Source organism: Arachis hypogaea, chromosome 6, assembly GCF_003086295.3.
Source record: "Arachis hypogaea cultivar Tifrunner chromosome 6, arahy.Tifrunner.gnm2.J5K5, whole genome shotgun sequence".
In the NCBI taxonomy this organism is placed as follows: Eukaryota; Viridiplantae; Streptophyta; class Magnoliopsida; order Fabales; family Fabaceae; genus Arachis; species Arachis hypogaea.
This window is the reverse complement of record NC_092041.1, coordinates 111855979-111869064: the sequence shown is the minus strand read 5'-3', so window position 1 is coordinate 111869064 and position 13086 is coordinate 111855979. Positions and strand designations below refer to the sequence as shown.

The 13086-nt window shown below is 33.1% G+C and overlaps 1 long non-coding RNA gene across 1 annotated transcript; it reads left to right on the top strand.

The window, feature by feature from the left end:
- Window positions 1–4482: 4482 nt before the first annotated feature.
- LOC140173520 (uncharacterized) lies at window positions 4483–6659 on the top strand. The gene is made up of 3 exons (XR_011862680.1): window positions 4483–4704; window positions 5094–5414; window positions 5520–6659. It is a non-coding gene; the product is annotated as an uncharacterized lncRNA (long non-coding RNA).
- The last annotated feature ends 6427 nt before the right edge of the window (window positions 6660–13086 follow it).

Here is a 13086-nt window from a genome sequence, read left to right as displayed (position 1 = left end):
TTTTCATCCATGACATCATTAAAGCACTCATAGTTTGTGAATGAATGTCCCTTGTCTTACTGTGACTCCTTCACCTAGTTATGACATGATAATCGCCAATCAGAAACCATAATCATGCATAAAAGCATAATGGTCATTCATCGCAAAGTGGTTAAGAGGAGTTTTACACATCGCACCTGTGTTAACGAGTAGAGATTTTTGTTGAAAAATCCATTCATGGACGCGATGTCAATGGATTCACTGCTTTCATGGAGGCTCCGCTATTTTATAATTTTTTTTTAAACAAGAAGAAGGAGATCTTCATTAATTTACCCAGTTCATGTGACGGAAATTAGAGGTTTATATTCACAAAAATTACCTCATCAAACGTGTTGTCTTTACCCTTCTGGTTCCTCATACCCTTCGCCGTAAACTTCCTTGTTCCACCCTTTTTAAAAGGCTGCGCAAACAGAGGAATACATTACATTCACATAGTTTAATGGTTTTTAAAAGGACACCTACCCAAGAAGATTTTCACAGCATGAGCTTAGTTAGAATACACAAATCGTACCTTGGTCTTAGGGCCCGAGTGGTGTTCAGACTTAACTGAGAACGACCTTGAAGAATTAGCAAACCTTTCTGGACTAAAACCTGAGTCCTTGGCTGATGCATTGCCGTCTGATCGATTGCGAGGGTTACCTTGCACACTATGCTGCATCAGATCTGGACAGCGCTTGTAGTAATGACCGTACTTGTGGCAATTAAAGCATGCTCTCTTCTTCCTCCAAGAAGACCTCTTGGAAGGGGCTCCTTTGCTTTTGACAACAAAGGGATCGTTGATGCCTTCCACGTTAACATTAGGAGTTGACTTGCCTTGTTTGCGTGACTGCAGGCGGATAACTAAATTGAGAAGTTCAAACTGGACTTCATCAAAGTCTGCAAGATCCTTGCAAGCAATATCACACAGCTTGTTGCAATTCGATGCCAATGCACCAACTCGAAACTTTAAGACCCTTTCGACGTCATCATGCACAGGCATTTCTATGCTAAAAAATTCGTTCTTTGCATTCTTTGTCCACCTTTTATAGATCAACGAATCTGAAAACTCAAGTATGTTTTCGAACTTCATGGCACATAAAACATGACTACAGGGAATACCACGTGATTCAAACAGCTTGCACGAGCACGAGAACAGATTCTTACTTCTATCGACTTCCACCCGTCGATCTTTGGCCGGGTCTCCGAGAGCAGTCACATTGAACTCAACCTTGCCCAAGGTTGTGCTTAGTACCTTGATATTCAAAGCCCCTGCCCTCTGAATCTCATTACAAATTTCCTTAAAAATGTTTCGAGTTAAATAACATGATGCAGATCTTTCATATACCTCCAACGAGGTAATCATCACTGGTTCTGAGCACCGAGACTTAAAGTCAGCTATTAATTCGTTGTTTCTATACTCCTTTAAGGCCCTATCCAGGTTATGCATGAAGTCAATGAGGGTGTTCTTGCGATTAACATAAAATCTGATGAGAGAATTTATACTTTCACACTGTGATGTCGTCCTTATGTAACCAAAAAACTTATCCCGGAGGAAACAATGGGACCACATCGCACGAGTTTCGTACGTCTTTTCCATCCAGGTACTCCCAACAAGGTTGTACTTATCCAAAATGGCTGCCCATCTCCGATCAAAGTCTCTGTGGTCGTTGTTGTCGTATATAAGACACTTAAAATTGTGCAGGAAATTAGGATTCTTTATATTTTCACATGAATTTCTCTGAAGATGCCATCCGCATAACCAATGGGTAGCATCAGGAAGAACATTCTTGATTGCATCTCACATGGCAAGGTCTCCATCAGTTATTACTGCTTTAGGACTTTTCCCACCCATCGCTTCAACAAAGGTTCCCAACAACCACTTATACGTCTCTGTGGTTTTGTCGGATAGTAGGCCGGAGCCGAAGATAACAGTCTGCCCGTGATGATTGCATCCGGAGAAAATGACCAAAGGCTTGTTGTATTTATTCTTCTTGTAGGTTGAATCAAAGGCAACAATATATCCAAAGCAGTGATAGTCGATAATTGACTGCCCATCTGCCCAAAAAATATGCTCGAGCCTTTCGTCACTAGTGAACGTATACTTCCCAAAGAACAGCGGATCGTTATTTGACTTGTCAATCAAATAGTTTATTGCCGCATTGGCATCCCTGTTTTTAACTTTTGACTGACGATAACGATCAATGTGGTTGTACAAATCTTTGCGTATGAAGCCAGCATGACGATATCCATCCTTCTGGAATGCAATATACCCTATAATATGGCAGGTCTTTGACACCAAAATTATGAAGATTTTTCACTTGGACTTTATCAGTGACAGTGAGACGACGATTGGCCGGAACCAGATGCGCAAATTGGGGTGGTGTCAGATCGTGGTTGTGAGATTCTATAAAACATGATACCTTCCATCTACCGCAACCGTAGTCAAGCTTTACCCTAAGCCGAGCTGGACACTTGGTTCGCGTTAGTGACCTTGCCTCCCTTGATCAATCATCCAGATTAAGATACCTCATATTCCTCCAGCCCTCTTTATTGCAAACAAGTTGCCTGCTAATGATTCTACCTTGATTATTCCTAACCACGTCGTCCTTCCTCATTACAAATCCATGCCAACAAGAATAAGCGTTATAAAATTGGCAAGCCTCGTCCTCTGTCCTAAACTCCAGGTTCCAAATATCCTCCACCATTAAATCCGCTATTCTTTTTACACCACAAACTTCTTCACTCTTGCTAGTAGAATCCAGCGAATCCACATCGTCGTCTTCAGCATCATCTTCTGCATTCGGTTGATAATCGAAATTATTACCCAAATCATTATCAGAATCATTCTTCACATCATCCTCGTTTATGGACATAATTTTACCCAAAAATGTCAATAAAAAGAGCCAATGGAAGCAACTACAGGAAGCTAAACTAAGCTGCATGTAAAATTAAATGAACCAAAATCAATTAAACTAACCCAATTATTTTCGACCCCAGTATAAGGTTTTAATTTCAATTCCCTAAACCTAGCCACAGCATAGAACTGGATAATGTTACTTAATTTCCAAATTCCAGAATAGCAACCCAACACCCTAAACAGAGAACCGTTTAAAAGGCATAGACTATCATCCAAATTAAACTAATCTGATTAACAAAAAAACTTAATCGGACATACCTTGATGACAACCAAAGGTTGAGCTTGAACGGATAAAAAATGCACTCCCGGAGGGAGGTGACCTTACCTAATCCGACGCACCTAATTCGAAGGCAGCTGAAAAATGAATGTTGGTAAACCAGCTTCCACCAGCCACAGTTTCGGATCAAGCAGAAGTTCAGCTACAAATTTCTCTACCGGAGCCACATCAGTTTAGCATTTGCCCTCTCCTCAGTTGACGTCGATGCCTAGCCGACGGAACCAGAGCACCAGTTCCGGAACCTGTTACTCGAAGGAGATCATTCTTGCTAAATGGACGCTGGGTATAGAACGAAGGCGAAAAAACCAAACAGGGTTGGGTAGTGGGTACTAGGACAACAAATTTCAGTGCTAGAGGCTATGTGTTTTCCAAGTTCTGAGAGATGCATGTTGAATTTCAGAAAGAGATGGAGGGTATTTTTTAAAATGAAAAACAAGTTAGAGATTATAAATTATAATTGCAAATGTTCCCCAATACACTATACAGTATGTATATACACTAATTAATGTAGTATCTGCTATGGTATATGTTCATTAAAGGCTTTTGCTATAACCAATGAATGAATTAATGAAAGGTTGAAAATTTTTTTGATCAATGACTGAGATGCTGACACATATGCAAGATAATTTACCCACAAAATTGACATGGATTTGAAAGAAATCACCCAAATTTTTTGATATGTTATTAGATAAAGTCTAATTTTAACTTTTTTTTTATCCTTCCATCATAAATGAATTTTATTATATTAAGATGCATTTGATTATTATTCAACACAAAATAAATTTGAATCGCTAAGGTATAGTCATTATTATAACCCTTTTTTCTCAAAAAAGGAAAAAATTAGAAAAATATTAATTCCTGTTAAATAGTTCATCTAAAAATCATCCTCACATACCAGTAAAACTAGAAATTTCATTGGAAAAGATAAAATAAAAACAAAATATAATTTATTTTAAAGAATAACCTGAAACAGTTCTTAAGATTTTTAAAATCAGACACATTAATTTTTTAAAATTTTAAAATATACAAAAAAAATTCAAAATTTAATTCTGTCGGTCAAATTAGTTGCTAACTAAATTATTCTATTAGTTACTAACAAAAAATGCAGATATAAAATGTTAACGGACACACTTACCCGTTACTTGTTCACGTGTTGGGAGAAGGCAGCAGGACAAATCAATCCATGTGTTAGAAAAGAAAAATGAGATCGTTTCTCTCAAGGACAAAACACAGCATTTAAAGACCATCTACTTTCATCTCCTTCTTCTTCCTTCATCTTCTCATCTCCTTCAACAACAGTACAGTCATCACTCTCATCTTCACTCTTAAAACACCATTTCACCCCTTTTCCTTTCATTTTGACTCTTTTATCCTTCTGTCATAAATGAATTTTGTTATATTAAGTTGCATTTGATTGAGGCAACAGCAGCACGAGGCATGGTCAAAACTCAAGTCTCCAAGGATGAGAGTATAAGAAAATCAATAAACAAAGGTTAGATGCTAGTTCAAATTTTCATTTTTTATTTAACTTTATGAAAAAGATAATCATGCTCCATCTTTTAGAAAACGTACAATAATTGGACATCTCACACTATGTGTTCCATCGCTCCACAATAGTGACCATGAAACTACACTGTACTCACTAAATTTCCCTCCAACAACATTAACAACAAAAGCTTGTTTCTCCTTCAGACATTTAAACTTATGTATGTTAGGCACGATAGTGATGTTGATGCCAGAATGTTGTTGGAAGCAAGCCTTATAGGTAGAGTTAGCAAATCCAACATTTGTAACTATTCTTGTGAAATTAATCTTAAATGGTTTCATTGGTTCAATCTCAGCTGCAATTGCAGGATAATTAAAATCTTTTGCCATTGGCAGATGATGATGAGACGATGATGAAGGACAAACACTTTTGTCTCCTGGAGATTTGTCGAACTTTCATTGTATCAAACCCAATTCTGCAAAGCAAATTCACATAGTCATCTTTGGAAACATCAAAAAATATACCAGGATTTATGGCTCTAACTGGGTCCACAAATCCTTATCCATAGGAGAATTCTGCGAGTTCACTTCCATTCATTGGTTTTGCAGTCATCATAATAGAAGACTTTATAGCTGCTGGAGACCAATCAGGATGAAATGTCTTAACATATGCAACTATTCCAGCAACATGGGGACATGCCATCGAGGTTCCAGAGAGTATGTTGTACTTTACAGATCTTTTATCTTTTGTATCGTCTTCAATACCAGGAGCACTTATGTTTAGCTTCATAATTTCTATGATTTGCTTATTGGGTCCTACAGAAGAGAATTCAGCAATAGTTGGAGCACTTTTGCTTATGAAGCTTGCACTGCTCAATATTTCAGCATAAGGACTGGTAGTGGAATTTGCATAAGACAAAGCAACATCATAAGCCTTTGGATCTATGCTTAATGAAAGATAAGAAACATCTTGAGCTTCATATTCGTAAGAGACAAAAATTGAGCCAAATGCACCTGATTCAAGGGCCTTTGAATAACCAAATGAAGTTTGACACAAGACGATTTTTCCTTTTATGCGTTTGGGGTCCAAACAATAACAAGATTCAGCATCTTTGTCTGAACATGTTAGATTTGAAGCAAACTTTCCACGGATCAATGGAAGCTCTGTCCCATTTGATGCAAACCCATTTATTGACTTCCCCGAAAGCATTAATCCATTGCCTAACAAAACCTTATCAATGATTCTACGATCCATAGTAGTAGCTGCGACAGTGAACAACCAAGGTGATACACTAAATGTTACAATGTTAGGACCATTGTTATCTACAGAGTTTATAGTGAGGATCCCTTTTTCCATTGCATGAAAAGATCCAATTGCTATGATGTCTTTATCAAAGGTCATTTGCTCATCTGCCCTAATTGAAATTGTGATCAGATCCACACCATCGGAAATGGCATCATCAAAAGCAGCCAATATGGCATCATCTTTGCACTCTCGTTCACTATACACACTATAAGCAGCAATTCTTGCTGATGGGACACCTCCTCTTGCAACTCCTTCGACGATTCCATAGAAGCTTGCTCCCACTACTTTATTCCATGCTGCAATTGATGCTGTGTGGCTTCCATGCCCAACAATGTCTCTTGCTGAAGGTTGATCTTTTAGATAGTGTCATGCACCTTCCCACTTTTTGGGAATTGGACCGAAACCATGATCGTTGAAGTTCTCTGACTCCGGCCAGATTCCGGTGTCTATAACTCCGATTATAACATCACTCTCACCAGTTTTGTTTCTATGTATCGATTCTTTGAACCCCATGAAGTCCCAAGACCTTGTAGTGTGAAGTTTCAGTGTTCTACTTGAAAAAACAGAAACCACTCCTTCCATTTTTTGTAGCTTTTCTCTTTTTTGGTTAGTAATCATTGCAGCAAAACCATTAAAACTCTTATAATAACTTCTAACCATGTGAATTGTTGCATCATTATGATTAGTAGTTTGTTGCAGCATACTAAGATGGTGGAATATTGAGAATAATTATGCTTTGGCCTTTGGGAGTGATCCCATGTATACAATGTGAAGATTTCTATTAGCATCATTAGCACTAGTTACTAAAAATTTCATGATGAAATAGGCATATAAGAAAAGAAGAAAATCATAGTTGACTATTATTCAAGTATGTTAGATACATGTATGATGTATCAAATGGCTTGATTACATTATATAATATAATAGAGAAAATTTCACTCCCCTTTCCTATGAGGTGTTAAAATGACACTCTCCTCCCCTCTATTTTATAAATGTACATTCTCCTCCCTTCTAACTTTTAAAAAATCTCCTCTTTAATCCATTTAAAATTTTTTGTGTTAAATAATATTAACTTTATCTATTTTTTAAGAAAAAATAAATTATTTTTTGAAAAAATATCTATTAACAAAAATTTTATTTTTTATCATAAAATTTTGCTTACCAAAATACCCTTTTAATAAATTATTTTTTATTGATTAAATTATATTTTTATTAAAATATTTTTTAAAAAATTAATAATTAAATTATTTTTCTAAGATACATACCCTTCAATAATTTTTTAATTATTAAATTGTGATTTTACCAAAATTTTTGTTAACAATTATTTTTATATTTTACTATTAATTTTTTGATATTAATATATATTATTTTAACATTAAATAAAAAAATTTTACCACTGTTAATATATATAACAATTAATATATATTGATATTGAAAAATAATCTTACTAAAATTTTTATTTAATGTTAAAATAATATATATAGATATTGAAAAACTAATAGTAAAATATAAAAAAATTGTTAACGAAAAATTTGGTAAAATTATAATTTAATAATTAAAAATTATTGAAGGGTATTTTAAAAAAGAATTATGTAATTATTAAATTTTTAAAAAAATACAATTTAAAAGATATTTTAGTAAGCAAAATTTAATGATAAAAAATAAAATTTTTTTAATAGGTATTTTTTAAAAAAATATTTTTTTTTAAAAAATAGATAAAATTAACATTAGTTAATACAAAAAATTTAAAATGGATTAAAGAGGAGGTTTTTTAAAAGTTAGAAGGGAGGGGAATGTACATTTATAAAATAGAGGGGAGGAGAGTGTCATTTTAGCATCTCGCAGGAGAGGGGATTGTAATTTTCTCAATATAATATAAGTCTTAAGAGTTACCCCAAATTTATTGATAAGATCAAAATAAAATGAGATTTTGACCCTTTTTCTCTTTCTTTCATAAATGAACTTTTTTTATATATAATTATTTTTTATTATTATACAACATAAAAATTAAAGAAAAATATTATTCATTCACTAAATACTCTTAATACATGTATAAAAATACAGTTGTTATTAATTAATTATATATTTTAATTATTTTTAATTAATAAAAAAAAGATAATACATGTGATTGATTATTGAAAAAATACTAATATCAAAATATTATTTATTATAAAGAATATAAACGTAGCAGCATAGGAGGATAGAAAATTAAGTTGCTAACATATACTCATTAATTGTCGTTGCTGTGCTATTTTTTTCCGGAAAAATATCAGACCCTATTAAATGGTGTGAATATATAAACTAAGTTGGGTTAGTTTATTATTGGTTAATTTATTACTTCACTTAAATAAATACTACGAGTTTAATTTTTGTTTTATACATATAATAAATTTTTAAATAGAACTTCGATTAACAATAAATTAGTCTTTGATCAATTAAATTAAAAAATATCATACAAATTATAAAAAAAAAAATGTGTGAATATAAAATTGTGTCTAAATATTTTCCTCATTTGTGAGTAAGAGTTGACGCCGATCGAATATGATCAAAATCTTAATCAGATCTACACTAAAATCATCTGGATCGAATTCAATATCCACACTTTTTAGCTTGGATCTGATCTGCAATTAGATATCAAATATATCAGCACAAAATATAAAAATATTTTAAAAAGTATATTTTTATTAAAAATATTAATAAAATCCTTTTTTCACTTTTTTAAACATGTTTAATCCTAAAATATTATTAAACATACTTTTCTTAAATAATAAAAAAAATACAACATATATGATAATTATTAGTTGAAATAAAACATAAAAAAATATTTATTTATTTATTTATTTATTTATTTTTTACGGATCCGCAAATGTGCGGATACCTATCTGAAATCTGCAATTTGATGCTATTAGTGTGTGAATCGGATGCGATATCTTTGTGGATCAGATTAATAAGCAATCTTCGGATCAAATTCGGATAAATATCATGGATATACGGATCGGATATGATCCATGAACATTCTTGTTTGTATGCATGACGTTGAAGAAATATATAATATAACAATCATACTACATATATATCAAAATCAGTCACTAAATTAGTTATTAGTATGAAATATATATCAGATTATAAAATATACATTAAAAATAAATTAAATAATATATATTTAAATACAAATATATAATAATTAGTGTTTGATTTTAATATATAAATAGTATTTTTATTGAAATGTGATGAGATAAAATCTAATTTTGACTCTTTTCTCCATTTACATTAAGTTGCATTTGATTATTAAATTATTATTCGACACAATTTGAATCGCTAAGATATAGTCATTACTATAACCTTTTTTTTTTCAGAAAAGAAAAAAAAGGGAAAATATTAATCCCTGTTAAATGGTGTGCCTAAACATTCTCCTCATACACTAGAGAAACTAAAAATTTCATTCGAGAAGATATATATATATATATATATATATATATTATTAATCACGTTTTTTTAAGAGTGGTCAATACAGAATTATTATATTGATATATTGGGGTGACAAAGTGGTTTTGCCTGTTCTAATATGCCCACTCTATTTAGGCCAGCGCCATAAAATAAGACGGGTTGATCCGTTTTACCAATTAAAAGTGGGTTTAAAATGTTAGCCGATCTCATTTTATGGTGGATTAAAAAAAATAAAATTTATTAAAATTAAAAAAAAATAATAATTAAAAAATTAAATATAAATAAAAAATAATTAAATTATAATATAATTTTTTATAATATTTTTTTATTTTTAATTTTAATAAAATTATTTAAAATAATATTTATCAATAGAACTATATTTATTTTAAAATTTAAGTCACATAATTTGAATATATATACGAAATTGTAAAATAAAATAAATAAAATTAATAACTAAAAAAAATAAAAATAAAAAATAAAAAAAATATTTAAAAATTATATAATTATTAATTTTGTAACACTAATCACTTTTTTATTTAATAAAAAAATAAAATAAAAATTTTTGGCCTGACAGGCGGTGCGAATTTGGTGGATTTTTTATTTGGCGGGTTCCAAATCTTAGTGCGACCCATCTTTTTTAGCGAGTTTAGCAGGCTGGTCCGACGAATTCGACCTATTTTGCCACTCCTATTAATATGTGATCAAATAAAATCTTATTTTAACTTTTTTATCCTTCCATCATAAATGAATTTTGTTATATTAAATTGCATTTAACCACTTCGCAACAGAAAATTTGAATGGCTAAGATATAGACATTACTATAACTCATTTTTAAAAAAAATGAAAAATATTAGTCCCCATTAAATAATGTCTTTAAATAGTAAATAATCTCCTCATATCAAGGGTGACATATTTAGAAAGAATTAAATTTTAAAGTAGTTTATGAAGTTATACTCGAATTTTAAAGTGGTTCTTGAAGTTAATAATTATTCAAATTTACACTCCAAAATTTATAGTAGTCTCTAAGACACTTTCTATTATCAGAAAATTCAGATAAACCAATTTCTACTAAAACGACGTTGTTTTGTATTTATTAAAAAAAAATCCATTAGCATTCGAATTCCTTCCCCAACAGATTACTCCCTTCATTCGACCATATCCCCAAACCAGAGAAATGTATGCTTTTAATTTGGTTAACGTATTAGAAGTTCTCAAGTGTTGGTTCATCTTCTCTTCTTCTTTTAATTTTCTTCTTGTTCTTGTTGCTTAGTAGAGACTCGGAGATCATTCCCAACGAATTGGAAGAAAAAAAAAAGTGAAGAAGTTCTACGATAATAGATAAGGAGGTGCCTTGTGAATGGAGCTCCATTACAATTCTGAGAGGGAGAGCAGTGTGTCTGAAGAAGACAAAAAAAAATGAAGATGAAAGAAGAGTGTTTGGTGGTAGGGTTAGTGAGAATAGTTGAGTTCTATTTTGCCACCGCAAGCTCTTCAACAAGATCTTCAACCGCCTCAACCTCACACGTGCCCTCAACTCCTTCGCCTTTACTTTTGGCCTTGTCAATCATTAAAAAAAATGTTGAATACCGTCGAATATTAGCAGTGGATTTAAAAAAAAATTACCGTCGAATTTGATTTTCCGACAATAAATTTGCCAGTAATAATTGGAAAAAAAAATTGGCGCAATTATTACCGTCGAATTTATCAACAAATTTATCCACTGATAATTCGAATTAGTAGAATATTGTGCTTTAGTCATTCGCAAAGCGTTACCGTTGGAATTATCCGCTAACAATATTATTCTTCTATAAATACAAGTTACTTTTTTAACAAATAAAATATTATATATATATATATATATATATATATATATATGAAAAACGTGAAATGGAAAGTGGGGAGAGCGGGGGAGAGTCTTCGAGGGTGGCACATAGCGAGGCAGCCGGCCATGTCGGCGGAAGCAATAAGGGGGAGAGCGGAGGGGGCATGCATCAAAAGGAGGGGATTAAAGGAGATGATAACAAGACTCAAAGTCAGCGGATATCGTTCAGAGATAAAGTTGTTGGTGCCTCAGCAAGGAGAGCTTTGGAGGTTGCTGATTCTCTTGATGGGGATAAGATGGCTACCGTAGTTGGTAAGTAAGGTGATTCGGAGATACCAACTGTGACGTTCACTGAGGAAGCAAAAGAGATATTGGCAGAGCCCTACAAAGATGCCATCGTGATTAAAGTTCTTGGAAAAAATTTTAGCTATACAGCGATCACGCACAGGCTTAAAGGCGTCTGGAGAACCAAAGGAGGATATGAGGTACTAGATGTCGGTTTTGGCTATTTCTTAGTCAAATTTGATCTCTTAGAGGATAGAGAGAAAGTTCTCCTTTGAGGACCGTGGATGATTACTGGAAGCTATGTTGCGGTTAAACCTTGGAGTTCTTCATTCAGACCTTCTGAAAACACTTTTGGGTCTACCATGGTTTGGATAAGAATCACAGGTTTAAACATTAACTATTATCAAGAGAGAGCCATGAAAATGATTGCGTCAGCTGTTGGCAAACCGATCCGCATCGATTTAGCCACCAAGTCTGCAGAGAGGAGAAAGTATGCAAGAGCATGTGTGCAAATTAACTTGGGACTTTCAGTTATAAAAAAATTCAATGAATATGAGCAATTGAATTTAATTTGTGAAAAATGTAGCTGCTTTGGGCATGTCACAAGAGAATGTGTGAAAGAGAACAACAATGGCATTGGGAAGGAAAGCACGGTGAAGGAGAAATTTGCCGTCACTTTTTTCTGTAGATAACAACGAGAAAATAGTGGAAGGTAGTCAAATCCCAGTAAAAAATCAAAATTTATCTTTTGAATTTGGAATTAATGCCAAATCAATTCCAATTAAGGAGAAGCATGGTGCAGCAGATCTTGTGCATGATAATTTGCAAGACTCACGTATGGAAAGGGATACTCGTGCAAAAGAGGGTGAATGGGTTACAGTTAGTAGAAAAGGCAAGGAAAAAGTGGGTAAAGGCCACAATGTGGTGCCAAAAAAAGCCAATGTAGCAATATGCTCCAATTTGGTGAGTAAGAAATTTTCTTTTGGGTCTAATAACATGCATGCTGGATCCTCATCAAATGCAAAGGTGAAGTCCTTATCAAATGCAAAGGTGGGGCCTAAGGAAAAGAAAGATCCTCCATCCACGCTTGGCTCTTTGGGAACAACTCAGGTGGCTTTCAAGGATCAGAGTACTCCCTTTTTTAAAGCAGGGCACAAAAGGCAGCGTCCTATTTCGCTTCAAAACTCACCTACTAAAGCATTGTCAATGGATTCTCGAGTACAAAAAGAGCTTGATAAAGTTAGTGCAACAACAAACTTAGAGACCCAACCTCAACAGAAGAATGATGGTTCTGCGGTGCAAGTCCACAAAGAGACCCTTGGAGACAGGGGTCCATCAACGTGAGGTAGAATGATTAAACATTCTAATTATTTAATTTATTTTTTATGGATTGTGACCATTTAAATATTATTAGTTGGAATGTTAGGGGGCGTCAAATAAGATGTCTCGGGTGCACTGTAAGGAGTTGGTACGAAAATTTTAACCAACTTTTTTTTATTTTGGTGGAAACTCATATTGGGTTTGAAACT